The sequence below is a fragment of the Mastomys coucha genome, unplaced genomic scaffold, assembly GCF_008632895.1.
Source record: "Mastomys coucha isolate ucsf_1 unplaced genomic scaffold, UCSF_Mcou_1 pScaffold22, whole genome shotgun sequence".
NCBI lineage: Eukaryota > Metazoa > Chordata > Mammalia > Rodentia > Muridae > Mastomys > Mastomys coucha.
Genome location: NW_022196905.1, coordinates 77618459 through 77630753, shown reverse-complemented (window position 1 = coordinate 77630753; position 12295 = coordinate 77618459).

Here is a 12295-nt window from a genome sequence, read left to right as displayed (position 1 = left end):
TGTGTGTGTGTGGTGTTAGCCCTTCCAGCCCTTTGGTTGGTGGTACAGTCCTGGAAAGCTCTCAGAGGGTCCAGATTAGTTGACTCTGTTGGTCTTCCTGTGGCATTTCAATCCCTTTTAGGACCTCAAATCTTTTCCCCATCTCTTCTATAAGGGTCCCACACCTCCATCGAATGTTTGGCCATGGATATCTGAATCTGTTTAAGTCAGCTACTGGGTAAAACCTGTCAAAGACAGTTAAGCTATATTCCTGTCTGCAATCATAACAAAGTATTTCAAAACAGGGACATAACAGGAGTGGTTCCAAAAGAGAGAGCTAGAGAGGACGTGAATGGAGTAGAAGAAGGAAAAACTTTAATCAGGATATAGCATAAGAGAAAAGAATCTATTTTCAGTAAAATAAGAAAAAAACAAAAAACAAAACAAAACAAAGATAATCAAAAACTCCTCGATAATTTCTGTCATTTGAATTATAGACTACTACCCAGTCTAGGTTTTATTTAATAGTCTATATGTAAGGTTAATTTAAAATGTAGGGGCATTAATTATATTATATATTTTCATCATTATTGATGGTAAAACAGGGCATCTCATTTGCAACAAAGGAAACAATATAATCCATTAACCTGGGAACATATCACTATTTTTGTACATAGTCAAATTCAAGTTACGTTGTAGAGAATAAATTCTTTTTTAAAAAAATGCATCAGCAAAGAGCATTTATTCTGGAGAGACTCCGCATGTAAGGGTTCCACCACCATACAGGATGGAAGATAGAGGTATGGACTTTGCAGGGTCAATTTAAAGCCTGTGAGAATAGGAGTGGGTGATTTTCCCCTTTCTTTCCTTAATTGGTTTAAGGGAACATAGCAGAAATATAAAAATCATATCTTCAAGAATACAGAGACATACAGTCTGCTCGAGAATGCGACAATGAAAGGTGAATCGGTGATGTTGAAAATAAAAAAGGAGCTTATAACCTAAGGGGATACTTGCCCTCTGTGTTCTTTGAGAAGGTACCCTGCTCGCCTCAGAGTACTGTGAGATTAGGTCAGGCTTACTGAGAGAGAAGTGGCTTCTCTCGCCTGTTACTGTGGTAAATGGACTGAAAACTTCTGAAATCAGCCCTAACTACCAGTCAGTGCAGAGTTTCCGACCTGGAGAGAAGGGACAGACTTGAAGAAGGGATGTCACTGACTAGCTGCATGGCACTGATGAAGCTTCCTTCCGAGATGAACTTTCAATATCAGAGGAGATTTTGCAAGTGAGGTTGCTGAAGTTTTGCAGGTTTTAACAGACTCTGGCGTTTATTACTTTTGTGAGCTTATATATCTAAGTGGAATTAGAGTAGCAGTAATTAAGAGTTTTGGGTAGCTGCATGTGGGCACAAATTGAGCCACCAGTCAAAAAGCAAACAATAAAACTTTACCTTCTTTGTCGGAAGGGACTTGTAAGTTTTGGAGGCATTTACTAATTCTGTCCAATTTAACCATGTTACTAATAAAATTAAATATACTTAGTTTCAGACATGTCTCTTTTTACTGTCATGGCTTATAGCAATGTATGTGATTGATCCAACACAGTCATTTTCTCTTTCTCAAACAGTTTTGAAATGAAGCCACTAAAAGAAAATCATAAAGCCTCCAAAATAGGGGCATTTCCTTTAGTCTGATACCTGAGAAGTGAAAAGTATGCTTACTGAGAATAATAAACTCTGCAAATTACAGAGTGCATATATAGTATGCAGTTGAAATTGATTCAAAAAAATCTTAATTGATTGGTCCTATTTTACATATTTGAAATTTAATCTAGTGTAGGAGAAAATACAAATGGAATAACACTTCTCTCTGTTTTACGCATTGATATCAAAGGCAAAGAAAAGCAATCAAGGACGGCAGAGTGATATATTTTAATATATTCCGGTATTATGCATTTTTACAGTTTTCTCTCCTTAGTGCAGTGTGTGTGTGTCTTGAAAATATCTTTGTAAGTGTATACATTATCAGATTGGTAATGTTATGTAAAAAACAAGACAGACTAATTCATGATGTAATTTCCCCAGTAGGGATCCTAATTTATTTAGGATATTTTGGTCTCTTCTGTCCTAACATCTAATTTGTTTTTTATGTATTAAAAACACAGCTAATATGGGAATAATAAGCAATCTGGAACTTTTGTCTTAATCAGTCCATTATAAAGGAAGAAATTGTTTAACCACTCTTAATAAGAACAGTGCAAAGGCCACCATCAGGTGTCTTTATGTATCAATTAATTTTTTATAAATTTCTATGAAAATTCCACCTGGGATGACTCTCTCTCTTCTCTTTCCTCATAGTATGATCTATGAAACTGATTAGTTTTAATTGCTGTGACCAAACACCTGACAAAAGTAACTTAAGGAAGGAGGTGTCTGTTTTGGTTCATACTTCCATTTGATTCATCCTGATTGAAAATCTTGGCATCAGAAACCGGAGAAAGGTGATCTAATTGATTCACATAGCCAGGAAGCAAAGAGAGATGAGAACTGTAATTTAGGACCCTAACTGCTTCACTCTAAAAAAATCATTGTTTATAATTCTTTGTGATGAAAAGCAAAACACGTACATCATAATTATAGTCCAGTTTCCAAAGATAAGAACCAGTATGGACAATCTTAACAACAATCTCTTTGTTAAAATAATATTAAATGACATTTATGTAGTGCTAATGAAATTTCTGGTGTAATTTATTACTTTTTTCCTGTGAGCAAATCTGTGAGGTGTCTGTTATTCTTGCCATTACTAATTTCTAAATGCAAATAAGATTGATAAAATATTTACTTGAAATTCATTTAACTATTATATAATGAAGACATGCCTCTGGTTTCAAGCTGACACTTTTGTTACAGGAATGTGTTTGCAACATTAAATCATTGGCACTAATATGAAGGTGAACTCTACATCTTGAATTTGACAGTTGTGAGTGATTTCTGGATGCAAACTATATCCTAATCATCCCCTATGCTAAGGAATTCCTGAAGGCTGGCCATAATTGTGAATAGCCTTTGATGCCATTTGAATATATATTTTATATCAAAGATTATATCATCTTGGAGACATATTTTATTCTATATGAAAATATGTCTCTATATGGAGGCATATTTTATTCTATCTCCAGATATATCCTTTTTTCTTTAAATGATAGAATTTCATATTTAATGTCTGAATAACTTGCTAGTGTATATGTTTGTGAGTGAGTGTCTGTGTGTGTGTATGTGTAACATTTTATTTTATTGCTCACTTATCATCTTGCAGCAAGCAGGCTATTGTAATAGTAGCATAAAAAAATCATGGTAGGTAGATATATGGATCGCATGCTGACTTTATTCTCTACAACATAACTTCCACTTGACTATGTACAAAAATAGTGTATTTACTAGAATCAAAGCCTCTTTTCTTTTATATACCCTCAGATACCTTTATGCTTTGTAATATCTTTATAAAAGATTATACTATTGTTTTAAACACACAGGTAAGAATTAATACAACAATGAGTAGAGAATGGGAGAGAATATTAAGCAAATCTTTCCAAGATAAAGTTGCATGTAGCATAATAGATTTAAGATAGCAAACATTCTTAAAGCTGTTACACTAGCAATTCAAGTAAGATACTAATGGAACTTTTATTCCTAAGCACATCTGTTTTTTATACAATATCTGTTTACTGCTTCAAAGATGACTAGGACAAGCACACACAGAATTAAATGTGCTGGTATCAGTTACCTTATAAAGTGATTTAACATGCAGATATTTTGCCCATTTAGTGATTTAATTCATGGATATGTTGTTTTCTAGTCAAATATTAAATAAAATACAAGACTTTTTACAATTCAACATAAAACTTTTGAAAACCAATATAATGGTAGCCTCTGAATTATTCTATTTTTGTTACCTTTTTTACTCACATTAAATCAATTTTCTTTACCTTGCATAACATGTTAAACTCATAAAATACATTTTATATGAAGCAGTGTTTTGATAAGATACTGGAATTATGTAAAATATCCTTGTTACATCTACAATGAAAATGCAAGGATGCTTTTAGTACTGGTAATTTTCCATGAGAAAACATTAGTTAATTTCTTTGATAAATCTACTTAGAAGCAATGAGACACTTTAAATTTAAAATTGTTTTAAAGAGGTAGAGATGTGCTCATTAGTCACTATCAGCTAAGAGACGTATTAACGTTTATCACTCTCCAGAGCTCATCTGTCAATTTGGACCCAGTCTAGGACAGGTCCTTTACACATCAAATGGAATAAAACAGACAGGCACACAGAACCATTTCAGTTCTGTCTGGCTTACCACAATAACATGAAAATATAATTTATAAATTGTATTCAAAGATTTACGGCCATGCCGTCTTGTGCTTCTTGTCTAGACCTGAAACCATATGTTTTGCCCAGCCAGTTTTCTTAGATGCTTTCATTGCTACATCTTCCCCTAGCACTCACATACTCCTCTATCCCCAGTGTCAACCACAGTTCAAATGGCCCTTGCATTCTTCACACACTTTAATGCAAATACAAGTATTTGACAATGATATGCTAACACTATTTATACCATCCTTATTTATGATAAGTATTACTTTATCTTCCTTCATTGAACAATTGAATATCACTACAATAAAATGGTAGCAATTATGCTTTCTTGGTACATTTGTTAAAATTTTGTATTAGTAGTAGACTGACAGGAATACAATATATTACAAGGATAAAGATTACCATTCATTAAAGTTATTCCATAAAGTTACACCTTGGATAAAGACAACAAAATGTTGGTTGGTAATAGACTTCATAACAGGATATTTGAAGAGAGTATTTGCAAAACAGACTGCAGTTAAAAAAATATACATGCATGATTGTCACATAGGATATTATAGAGTTTGGGTCAATGGGTTTCCAAGTTCATCTATATAATTAGCTTCTATTTTGAAAGCTATTTACTATTTCAGACAATTCATAACATGAGCATAATGTCAGCAATATAGATGGCACATTTGTGTATTTTCATGGTGTTTATAAGAATGGCCCCCATGTCTTCATATATTTGAATGCAAAGTTATCAGGGAGTGGCACTACTTAAAAGGATTGGGAGTCACGGTCTAGTTGGAATAGGTGTGGCATTATTAGAAGTTTATCAGTTGATCTGGGCTTTAAGGTTTGAGAAGGTCAAGCCAGGCCCAGTGGCTCTCTTCCTGATGCCTCTAGATATGAATGTCCTTCTATAACACCATGTCTGCATGTATGGTACCATTCTCCTTGCCATGCTACTGTGACAGACCAACTCTAAGAACTGCAAGCCAGGGCTGGAGAGATGGCTCAGCCATTAAAGGCTAGGCTCACAACCAAAAATATAAGAACTGCAAGCCAACCCCAGTTAAATGCTTGCTTATATAAGAGTTGCCATGATCATGGTGTCTCTTCACAGCAATACAACATTGACTAAAACACATGGTATCATCATTATTTAAATAAGAATAGATATTGGATGCCATTTTTGCCTGAAATTTACCAATAAACCCTGATTTTCCTCCATAGATGGTTATTACAAACAGCCGTAGTCTGATTATTATGTTAATTCTAAGATCTACATTATACATCATACAGAAAATATAGCTACAATTATGTGTGTGTGTGTGTGTTTAGGTAATATAATGACTGCTGCAAAGGGTTAAAGAGGGTAATGAGTTGGTTACAAAGTGGCCTTATGTGAAGGAGAAATAGATTGACTTGTAAATGTGAAGGAACTCACAAATGATTGTGAGATTAAAATATTAATCACCTCAAGGGGATTGTCCCTAAGAGTCAAATCATGAACCAAGATTATCTCTGAGATGAGACACGGGGAAGAGCTATGTAAGTAAGAAATGAGGTTATAGAGAAACTGATTATAATAGTCAAGAGAGGTCTAGAAGAACTAGTAAGAAGAAAAATGATGCTTTGAGTAGGTTGTAGAAGCAGTGAAAACAAAGAATAGAGAAAACTCCTGAGCAGTGAGGTATTCTCTGCCTATTGGGTCTGTTGATGTACATGTATGTAATGTGATGACATGCTGATGGAGTTTTCACAACTGCAGTGTTAGATATTCTTCTCTTTAAGAATCAATGTTGCATCTTTCCCTCTACATGGTATTTTAGTAAGTTCTCAGGACTCTTTCTTTTGGTTTGATATGAACATATCTGTGTACTAACATGGTGATAATTTACTTCATGTATTAATTTAATTCAGGTATGTACCCCTTTGCATAAATAAATTATTCATCATTCTGTGCCTTGCATGTGATGCTATATAGGGTATTAGTTGCATTTCACAAAAGATGCAGAGCATCCTTCCTCAGCATTAGCATTCAAAATGGATCCAAATAGCCAACTATTGCTTATAAAATGCAGTTTCTCAAAGCATTTCGGGAGGAAAGCTATGTGCTGAGGCAAGTACTGAACACCACTTTATATGAATGATTTTTAAAACTCCCAAGAGTAGATGAAGTACCAAAAGAAGGAACATAAACTCTGAGAGGCCTATGAAAAGACTAAATTATTGGATATTGCACTGTCAGCAAAATTGGAGAACAGAGCAGATGAGACAAATTAGGAGCAATCAGTGATATATTAAGGTCAGAGAAACAAAAAATCCAGGCAAGTTCCTACTGGACATTAACCACAGAAATGTCTGAGCAGAGGGATAGTCAACAGTGCCATGTGTTGCTGAAACAACACATAACACAACTAAGCAACAAATTGCATAGATTATTAAAAGTTTAGGGGACTGTTAAAGATGTATGCAATATATGCTTCATTTTCATTTCAGTTTTATACATAGTTTTAAAAACACATTTCTATTGATTTTGCCTCATTGAAAAATTTTTAAAGGATTAAATGACCCTTATCATTCTGTTAATTAAAAATAAGATATAAATCAACTCTAAACTCTAGACTATTTCCTTGATAATTTATTCTAAGGACTTGTTGCTGTGGATTCAATAAAGTTAGCCTCCTGTTCTTCAGTTTTATTTGCATCTATGCATCTTATAGATGTAAAACACAAAGCCATAGTATTTATTTGTGTGATCATCCTATGTTATCTACTTCTTTGTACTGACATTTTGTTTTCCTTGGTTGATTCTCTCACATTTAGTGAAGGAGAGTTCCTTGTTTAAATAATGAAGAGTGTGTGTGTGTGTGTGTGTGTGTATAATTTAATTCATAGGTTTTCTAAATATATAAGTTTATATAAATATAAATATAATGAAACAAAAAGACTTGATGTTGAAGAACTGATAAATATACTTGAGCCTTTCATAGTTAATATACTTTTACCCTGAATTTTAATAACCTCAATTGAATACAATAAATGATAAAAAAAACTTAAAATATTTAATTGCAAAAAAAAGTAATTTTGGGGCTGGTGAGATGGCTCAGAAGATAAGAGCACCGATTGTTCTTCCAAAGGTCATGGCTTCAAATCCAGCAACCACATGGTGGCTCACAACCACCCATAATGAGATCTGATGCCCTCTTTGATGCATCTGAAGACAGTTACAGTGTACTTATAATAAATAAATGATAAATTAATTTTAAAAAAGTAAATTTGTAGCTGTATAGAATGATACTCAGTGATGACAGATTCCCTTGTTTAATATGAAACCTAGAACTTCCAATAAACAAGTACCAAGAGTGAGCCTTTAAGTAGATTCTTGGCTGGATTCTGATTCTGAATTGGAATTTTAAAGAATAATTCTTCAGGTATTTGGCTATATAACCTAGCATACTTAGTATGTTACAGTATGCTTTAGAAATTATAAATAGTATAATTAATTAGTAAAATTTCACAAATATTTTACTGTTTTTATTTTTCTCTAACCATCCATAGTTTATATCTTTATATTGATGTTTGTTTCTGTGTCTACCATATATATGTATATACAAATATACATATATATGCATATATATGCATATATATACATATATATTCAACATTTAACATTCATAACCATTATTTAAGTAAAAAACTAAGTGGAAAAGCAAAATTATACATATATACATATATATGTTTTTAACTTAATTAATGGTTAAGTATGTAAATTCTGGCATATAGTCTCTCTATATGCTTTATACAAAATTACATTACCAATAAGGCCACAGAATCTTTTGTAAGTTACCACCTGCATTTACTTGTCTTATAATGTTCTGTCACTTAGTTTCTTGATATTGTCTCATGTGTTCTGATAGAGAAGGCTGCGTGGTAAATAATGACAATGAGAAAATCCATTTGTAACTCATGATGCAAGTACAAGTATTGAATGACTCTGATCTATCTACTAATCAGAATGTTGATGAATTCTCCTGCTTACATTGTGGATAGCACTAAGCTATTTGACAGATCAGCTTTAAGAGCTGGTATCAAAAGACTGCTCTCCCCTTGTCTCTGTGCTAGTTTCCATAATAATGAAACTCCTAAGCACAGGCAACTCAAGTCAATGTTAATATTTCACCTTGTAGCAATGATGTTTGCCTTTAATGTAAATCTTTCTTGGATAATTGACTACATGTTTCATTTCATAACCAGTTGTTTGCCTTTGAGCCAATGTAACCACTGTCATAATTGTGTTCATTCTCCCAAGATATCCATAGAATTAGCTACTTACAGTTCTTCACTGCATTCAACAAATTATTACCATTATCAATCACCTTTTCAATTACTTCTTCAGTATCCAAATTTCTTGAACTGTTCAATTAAGCCCATTAAAATCCATCAAAGTACCTATATTTTAAGCAAATGCTCACATGGTCACAAATGGATTTTAAAGAACAGTTTTTATTCATAAACAATTTTTAAGCAGTAATTTCCTCCAGATACTACTACTATACTTTGCACATTCCAGCAAGCCTTATTTATACAGGAATAAAAATGACCCTTCAGAAATATTCCACACATCACATTGTCTTCTTAACTACCTTCTTCATTGAAACACTATTTGTGTACATGCATAGTATTCAACCACAGGATTATTACTCTTCAATAATGGTTGAGTCCTGTTGCAGTGAAGAGTCAGGTTGTAATATTGGTCATTGAAGGGGGATTCTGGAGATTCATAAATTCAAGGACTTTTTTGCTGTGTAATGAATTTGAAGCCAGTCAATGCTTATTGAGAACACAACTAAAAAATAAACCAAACCAAAAAACCAACTAACCAAACAAAAAAAATGCATCACTTTACCCAAAATGTTGTCTTTCAAGGATTAGGTTTATTTTGATACTGAATCTGTTAAATGCTCTTATTCTTCTTTTTTTTTTTTTTAATTTTAAAAAGCAAGTACTGGTATTTTGCTAAGGCCTGGATAAGATTCAACATAAATCCATTAAAATTTATAAAATTAAAATGTGTCTAAGTTTTCTTTCAGGAAATGCTGCTGCCAAAATCTACTCAGGAGCAGTTTAGAAATGGCTTCGCAAGGACAGATATTCTCAGAAGAAGGCAGTTTTTCTGTTGAAGAAATTCTTGAAAATAGTAAGCTCAAAAATCTTTTTAGATTATTTTACCTCTCTATAAATTAAATGTAATCACCAAAGAGGCATGAAAATTATTCATGTTCCATACCAGTTTTTCATTATTTAAAATTTGTACAGCCATTATAAAAATGTGGCTGGTAGTTCCTTAGTAAGATGTGGTGCAAACTACCAGTTGATACAGCAATATTATTCTGGGGCATATACCCAAAGATCTCTACATTCTACTACAGAGATATTTGCTTATCCATATTCATTGTTGCTTTATTCAAAATAGCTAGTATTGAAATCAACCTAGATGTCCATCAAGTGATGAATAGGTAATATATTATACATTGGAACATTCAGCTGTTAGCGAAAGTGGCACTGTGAAATTTGCAGGTAAACAAATGAAGCTAGAGAAAATCATCCTGAATGAGTTAACTCAGATCTAAAAAGAAAACTATGCTGTATATTCACTTATATGTGGATGCTAGTTTTTAAGCCTTTCATGTATGTGCTATGACCCAAACAACCACAGAAGTGAGGTACCTACTAAGGAGCTACTGGGGAGAAGATGGTGCCCCAGGAGATGGTAAATAAAACATATTGCTATGGTGATATGTTGGGCCCTATTTGGCCTTGGTTTGGACCTTGAGGACAAACCTGAGCCTGGCTTGATTTTTAAGACCTGTCATTTGCTTGAGAATGACTCAGCATGACCTGCCAACTTGAATGAGACAGCCTCTGCCTAGCTATTGTTGATGTGTCAATTTCTTATAGGCCCCATGAGATTACCCCACACCACCTTATACATCATCTCACCCCATACCTTCCTTCTCCCTTCCTCACCCCCTATATCATCTCATCTCATCTCATCAAAAATCTCCACCTCCTTCCTCAGCCCTATATAAAGAAAAGATTGATAACAATAAAACAAGTTCCTGCTTTGACAGAATCCCAGCTCAGGTGTGTTCATTTTGGGTCGTGTCACTTGCCATCCTGCTCAGTCTGGAGAGATTCTGCTGAACTGGGTTCTCTCCTCTCACCAGGACCTACTGGCAGAGAGCTGGCAGTGATACAGGAATGGGATGACTGACATGGAATGATTAATTGGGGATGGTATGGAAATGAAATGAGAATGAGTATGGGGAGGAACAACATTAAGGGTCATTTGAGAAGGCCTATGGAATCTGATATATTAGAAGTTTCATAGATTATATATATGAAAAAATTGGAATATTATCAACAAATAATGAGGGAGACAAATCCCTCTATAGAAATGCTACCAAGTGAAACCTTCAGTTCCAGGAATGGCTTATACCTTGAGTCCTTGAATAATGGGGCCCTATGGAAAACCCCAGGTATCATAGGTTGGCTTTGCCAACCCTATTATTTGTTCTTCAGAAACTGTTGCAATGTATTTTTGCTGAAGACAATACTTATATTTTTCCCTGAACCTGGAGAAGTTAAATTTGTGTCCAAATAGAGGTTTTACTCCTACTGACTAGCATTAGTAGTACTGAAAAGTACTCTGCATGTTGTCAGAGGAGATAATTATTAACCTAATTACTAATTCTAAAATCTACAAGACTGACTGTCCTGTCAGATATGGTCAGACAATAGCTAATCATTTTATGGTTGACCTTAAAGCCCATACCCTGAGCTGAAACTGATGTATGGAAGCCAAAACCCTGAGACTGAATGGATAGGAGCTGGGAGTAAACCAAATACTCTGTTTAAGGAACCTAGTCATAAATTGACTCCCACTGACATTCTGATGTACCTGTAGATCAATGTCTTGTTTCCACATTATCAGAAAATCTTCTTCTTGCCACATTGGAAACTAACACAGAAACCCAAACAAAGCAATATACAGAGACTTAGAGAGTTTGAAATGCTTAGTCCTAAATAGGATTTATTCATCAAGCTTATAGATCCCCTTACAGCTCAGGGATCTATGCAGAATAGAAGTCATAAACATGTAAGAGCCAGAGGTTTCTAAAGACAAACAAAAAAGCAAACAAATAAAAACAAGACAAAACAAAACAATAACAAAAACCCCTGAAGAAAAAGAGACAGGGATGCACATATGAGCCCATAGAAAATATGGTAATATATAAAGAGCATGCTCAAAATCAAGCCAGACAAGTTCCCAGTGCTGATGAAGAATTGGACATGGGCTCTCACCATTAACCAAGAAACTATATGAAACTGATATATAATTTTAAAGAAAATTAATTTTCTCCAATGGAGTCTTACTGGGTAGATCAACCAAACCTTCAGGTAGCTGGGCAATACAAGATACACTCTAGAATACTTAGATAGATCTTGCCTCACTTTGTTTTCTTTGGACTTTTTTTGTCTTGTTGGTCCTTTGGTTGCATATTTTTATTTCTGTTATAGTTTTTTGGCTGTATATTTTGTGTGTTTTTGCCTTTATTTGTTTTTTGTTTTGTAGGGTTTATGTTTTTATTTTACCTTATTAATTATTGTACCAAATATATTTAATTCATTTAAATTTAATTGCAAAAGAAAGCACAAGATTAGTGTCATTTGAATTAAATATAGATTAATATCAGACATCTTATTCAATAATCAGATGTGCTAGGCAATGGAGTGAATGAAGTTTGAATGAATAAATTTGGCTCTTGAAACCAAGTTTATATTTTCTAACAAAAAGTTTATTTAAAGAAGTCAACAGGAAACCCAGCTCAGTGACAAAGACAGACACTACCTCAGAATAAAAGGCTGGAAAACAATTCTCC